The sequence below is a fragment of the Saccostrea cucullata genome, unplaced genomic scaffold (assembly GCF_032062105.1).
Source record: "Saccostrea cucullata isolate Sc308-1 unplaced genomic scaffold, CSIRO_AGI_Scuc_v1 ctg2606, whole genome shotgun sequence".
In the NCBI taxonomy this organism is placed as follows: Eukaryota; Metazoa; Mollusca; class Bivalvia; order Ostreida; family Ostreidae; genus Saccostrea; species Saccostrea cuccullata.
The window spans coordinates 220,624-227,158 of NW_026926328.1; the positions used below are offsets into that span (position 1 = coordinate 220,624).

General features: G+C 31.0%; 1 long non-coding RNA gene across 1 annotated transcript; it reads right to left on the reverse strand.

Moving 5' to 3' along the window:
• Positions 1–1,781: 1,781 nt before the first annotated feature.
• On the reverse strand, positions 1,782–5,068 carry LOC134271394 (uncharacterized). The gene is made up of 3 exons (XR_009993016.1): positions 4,987–5,068; positions 2,121–2,234; positions 1,782–1,913 (listed from the first exon to the last, which is right to left on the reverse strand). It is a non-coding gene; the product is annotated as an uncharacterized LOC134271394 (long non-coding RNA).
• Positions 5,069–6,535: the final 1,467 nt, after the last annotated feature.

The window sequence follows — 6,535 nt, forward strand, 5'->3', positions numbered from 1 at the left end:
GTATAATCAGAATTATTAGCGATTTAATTTGGGCATTATTTGTGAGAGTGCCGAGATCTATAAAATTTAATATCGCTAAAAATTATCATATATTGTGTTTTATTTGTAAAAGCTTCTTTAGTGAACATTTTAAAATCAAATCGATAAAATTGCTTATCGCTAAAAAATAAAAGAAAATATTTAAGGACAATTCGTCTCACTAAAATTTCCACTTATACGGTATGCGTGTAGATCTGGAGTGTCTGTTTTTGCTCCTGACATCTGTGGATGGGGACTTTTGAAACTTACATTTGATCGAGGTCACTTGTCATATAAGACAATATTTGAAAATCTAAACTTACAATTTTATCTTACATTGATATGGAAATATGAATAAGTATTTACTATACAGTTTGCTGGATATGCCGCGATTTAAGTCCGTGTTGCATAAATTATCCTACGTTTCTAAGTCATTGATTCATTAAGGAGGAATGTCACACCAACTTTTTATTTTATAGATCTCTGAGTCAACCTTTTTAAACGATAGATCCAGCACTGAAAGGCCGACATTAGCTCTAAATTATTTTATATGAATTTTTTTGTAATTTTTCACAGAAAATTTCAAAAAAATTCTTTACCCAAATTAGATGCTTTCTTGTTAAACTTTTGCTGTAAATGATGCTTCACATAAATACGGAATACAATATGTAAAGAAAAGCCTTATAGATTAAAAATTTTGAAATAAAAAGTATTTGTTCAAATAAAAAACACATAATTTGTTAATAATTTTTAAACTTGTGGTTAAAATTATCTTTAAACCAGTCACAACTTTTTTTTTCATTGTGGCCAATCCCGATCAAAATTAAACCGATCCGAACCATAATTGTACAATTATTGGAAATAAAAAACATATTCCCAAGAACACTAGTCTGATTTTGTGTAATAAGGGTTAAAACATTATTGAACTTGACAATAAAATATATTTTTTCATTGTAAATACACGAAAAGGCAAAAAATTAGCAATTTATTCATTTTGTGTTAATTTTGTTCGAGATCCAATCGGAACTCCTCGAATGTTTCGCAAACTCAACAATGTTATTGTTGAGTTCGCGAAACATCCGAGGAGTTCCGATTGGTTCGAGATCAGTTTAATTTTGATCGGGTAAGGTCCAAAGATTAACAATATTGATTTCTCTAAAATTTCTCAATTTCGTTTCAATATCTTTTTAAAATATGATTGACAAACATGTTGTCCTCAGCTGTGACTAGTTTTATGTTTAAAAAAACATTTACAAATAAAGTGATTTATTTTCATAAATATTTTTTATAAAAAAAAAATTAAAAAGTTCAACCAGCCTTTCTTTACAAATTTACTTATATATTCATATGATGCATTCATTTACAGCAAACTTTTAACTAAAAAACAACTTATTTATAATTTTTTCATTTTCTATAAAAAATACAAAAAAAACAATTAATAGAAAATAAAGAGCTTATATCAACTTCTCAATTCTGAAACCATTGTTCAAAATGGATGACTCAAAGATCTATAAAATAAAAAGTTGGTGTACATGTGGCATTCCACTTTAAATCATTTAATCTTATGAAGGTGGTATTTTATTTTTAGATATATCTTGAAATTTTCTTAAAATTTGCCATATTTTTTTTCAGAATAGGGTCCTGTTCTTTTGAATACATACATGTGTCAAGTCAATATTCAATCAAACAGCTGTTTGTATTAAATGGATCTGTTCCACCGATTGCATCGAAACAGCAGTATACATAAGACTAAAAAAACAAAGTTCTGAATTGAATATATTTCATGATTTTGATTTGTCTACTTGAGACATTTTTATGGCTTTGTCAGCATATCATCAATAAAGCAGCTCACTGTGTGCCTTCTCACTCTTCTCAATAGCGCCGACCTCCCCCATCTAAAATAGAAAAAAGATACATGCATAAGATTTTTCCGAACACTAAAAGTATTTAAAAGGTATTCAAAAGAAAATGTTCAATGGTATACAGCTGAAAATGAAATGAAACAATCAAAACATAAAAAGAAGAAAAAAAAAGTCACCATAAGAACAAAAATTCATTGACTGAGAAATAATTAAGTGTTGTTTCCAACATTTTAAACTTACATATACAGCATAATCCACTGTAACCATATCTGAAGTCGCAGTATCCGTTAAAACCACAATTCGTGTACTGGTCACAATATCCGTAGCACTGATTACCATGGCCATAATATCGCGCTAGAAATTAATTTCAATTATTAGTTTCAGCATTTTTATCCATCGTTTACATGTGTCACCAAATTTTCCGAAAGTTTATTTTTGAAAGAAAGTTGGGGTATATTATTGTTACTCATGTCCGTCCGTCAGTCTGTCACACTTTTCTTCCCTGAACTCCTCCTACATTTTACACAGTAGCCTAATCATCTTTTGGGAGATGGTTGGTGGTGTCATGTAGATGTGCAGTAAAGTTTCGGAATTTTGATTTTGCCCCGGGGGGGGGGGGTCAGGGGGGTCTAAAAATGGCGTTTTTTGTGCAAAAAGTCCCGTCTTCCCTGAACTCCTTCTAGACAGACATAATATAAACACAAGAAACAAAATATGTATAATAATTAGTCAAATGGAAAACAAATATATACTATTTAATTGGAATCACAAAATAGATTGTTATTTCAGGGACAGGAAGTGGATAGGGAGATTGGAATCCCCCATCCCCCCCCCTCTGGAATTTGCTTTGTTATTTAAACAAGACTATATACTGAAGCAAATAAAAATGACTCTAGACATCCTCCCCCTAACTTAAAAAACATCGACCTCACTATCATTGTTTTTTCATTTGTTTATTTGTTTTCAGTTTTTTTTTCTCCTTTTTTCGAAAGTTTATTTTTGAAAGAAAGTTGGGGTATATTATTGTTACTCATGTCCGTCCGTCAGTCTATCTGTCACACTTTTCTTCCCTGAACTCCTCCTACATTTTACACAGTAGCCTAATCATCTTTTGGGAGATGGTTGGTGGTGTCATGTAGATGTGCAGTAAAGTTTCGGAATTTTGATTTTGCCTCGGGGGGTCAGATGGGGGTCTAAAAATGGCGTTTTTTGTGCAAAAAGTCCCGTCTTCCCTGAACTCCTTCTAGACAGACATAATATAAACACAAGAAACAAAATATGTATAATAATTAGTCAAATGGAAAACAAATATATACTATTTAATTGGAATCACAAAATAGATTGTTATTTCAGGGACAGGAAGTGGATAGGGAGATTGGAATCCCCCATCCCCCCCCTCTGGAATTTGCTTTGTTATTTAAACAAGACTATATACTGAAGCAAATAAAAATGACTCTAGACATCCTCCCCCTAACTTAAAAAACATCGACCTCACTATCATTGTTTTTTTATTTGTTTATTTGTTTTCAGTTTTTTTTTCTCCTGCTTGTTAGGAAATTCTGGGTTGGAATTTTTTGACTGAGATGTGAACCCCCCTCCCTACTCCCAAAAAAACAACGGGAGATAACTTCACAATATAAAATTCGTCTAGTGTGGCATGCGATGATCTTTGACCCTTTTTGAACTTTAACCTAATTGTTTGGGTGTATTTTACCCCCCACTATACTTAAAGCTTCTACTTACCGACTGCCTGTGTCTCGTCAACTTCATGAAATATAAATCCAATTATAACACAAAATAAATTAATCCAATGCACACCAGACTGCAGCCATGTGCTAATTCCATTCGACAAACCTTCGTCGATTCTGTCACCTTATCAGATAAAGTGGGAATCGGCCGAGGTGTGCCAAATGGTGTTTAATCTAAAATTATGATAATGGGTGACGCAACGTGATGTGATGTAGAAATTTACATGTTAACATGTATAGTACAAGAACAAATTTTAAATTAATTAATAACAAACGATATTTAACAAACCTTTTCCATCTAGCCTATTCCAAAAAGTATGTGCTGTGTGATTGTGGTGTCGAGTCGGGGGGGGGGGGGGATTATTAAATTTAAAAAGGTCCTTTTATGAGCAAAACATATATCAAAATCTAATTTCAGGCGCGGATCCAGAAATTTTTTCCAGGGGTGTTCTACCTCAGTCAAAAAAAATCCTATCCCAGAAATTTCTTGACAATCAAAAAAAAAAAACCTAAAGTAAAACTCACCAAACGTCAAAAACCTATATCGTAGGTGTGTGTGTGTGTGTGTGTGTGTGAGGGGGGGGGGTAGTGGTGACTTCTATTGCCTCAAATCTTTAACTTTTCATACCCATTTTACACATATTCGTGTTTACCAGGGGGGTCTGTGTTTTCCAAGGGGGGGGGGTCTATTGTAACTTTTTTCCTTATTTTAGTATATACATTTTTTAACCTTGTAAATTCCAGGGGGGGGGCCTGACCCCCCCCCCGGACAGATCCGCGCATGAATTTACATCATTAATAGACTTCAGACTGGTATATATTGAATTAAGCATGTATAGAATAAATATAAGAGGTTCTGAGTTATTGGTCACAGGGTCTGAGAATTTCAGACTCAATTTGATGAATACATGTAAATTATACAATTATTTTGACTTTTTCTTGCCTATTTATAGGCAAACACCTTAGTGTTGGTATTACTGTCTCATGACAGCATCTAGTTTCTTCTGTGATTTATTTTCCATTCATTATAAAAAGAAAAAAAATGAAACTCATGTAAGAAATGAACAGTACTCTGTTGTTATCAAACACATTACTGTAAATATTTTTTTTCTTCGTGACAACTTCATTTTAACGTTATTACGCGAAAGGTTATGCTCGCAAAAATTAAATTTTTTGCGTATAATTATAGTATTCCTTACAATTATATAGGGCAAAATTGAAATTCTGAAAATTTTGTCTCACTTATCTAGAGTCAATGACTACATGTATTTCACGAAAATAAAGTGTCACGGATATAACGTATAATTATGAAATGATTTTTTAAATGTACAAATTAATCAGATCGATGTAAAACTTACCATGAATTACGCTAAGCAAACAAACAAGGAGTATCAAAACAGCCAACACTTTGCCCATTGTGACGAGGATTGCAGATTGATCATACAGAGTTATTGAGGCGGCCTTTTATTTAAATCTAGATTTAAAATTGACCAATCGGTATTTTTATTTTCGATTTAAAACCTGAGTGAAATAAATATGCAGATTTATCCATCATCTGGGACATTTATTAAATGAACAAACCAATTACTAGATTATGTGCATTAATCAACATGTCAATATAGGTATAAATGTGTTTACATAATAAACAAAAGAACGCGGATATTCTTAAAATTGCATATTCATTATAATTATACTTCTCAAAGATATTGAAGTCTGAAATTTATTAATACCATACATCACACACATAAGGAAAAAAATAAAGAAGGTAAAATCCACAGGTTTTCCCATGTAAATTTCCAAATACGTAAACAAATGTACTATTTTGCATGACATTTTTGCATACATTTGAAATAGACGGTTTTTGATAATTGACAGAAATTATAATGGAAACTTGAGACTTAATCACTGTGATGATATTAAACGTATTATTAAAAACAACCAACAAAACCATCTTTAAAAAATATCAATTTTCTGCCAAGGATCACATAATTATGCTTGACAATTTGGTTTTTTTTAACTTCAAACACTTGACTTGTAAATCAGGATTTATTTAAATTTTGGTGGACACATACGTTTAAAATTACAGGTTTAGTAGGATTGTGTCGTAGTTCTATGCATATGTGTTCATATACGTAAATAAATGTAATGAAAAACAGTGATGAAATTTTAATTATAAAAATGGTGGAACATTTATTTAATGATTTTAATTGAATAATATATCTGTTTAAAGTATAGTTCAATGATCCTACTTTAATTTCATTAAATTGATATTGACAATGACATTTTACAGTCGGTGTGAATATAACTTTTAAGTTAAAACAATTACTGAACTGAATCTCTTTTGTTGATCTGACTAGATATAATAAGTTTATTTTCCCTGTATGTATACTGAGATAACTTCTTGAACTTCTTAAATCAAATTGTATTTAAATAATGTCATAATGTTTCTTTTCTTTTCTTTTAAAGGAATATATACATAGTCATATTAATACAAAGTACAATTGTATCTTATAAGATTTTTTCTAGGGCTGGGTATTGGCTGGAGATTTCGTATTGCGATATATTGCGATATTTTAAACTGTATTGTTATATGTATTGCAATATTTCCAATGTAATAAAATGGCATTTTCTTACTATATTTATTATAATTTACATGCAGAATGTACATAATTAAGATAAGTTACCGACACGAAAAAAAATCTTGTTGATTTCATTTTAGCAATGCACTAAAATGTTCCCACAGAACAACTTCTGTCTTAATGTTTGGCTTAATAATAAACTTTCATAAGTCCATTTTTATATTTAATGACAAAATTCCTTGATCTAAGCATATTGCCAATATATCGATATTACAACATCGTATTGCGATACATTTTTGTCATTGTATTGCAATATATTGAAATATCG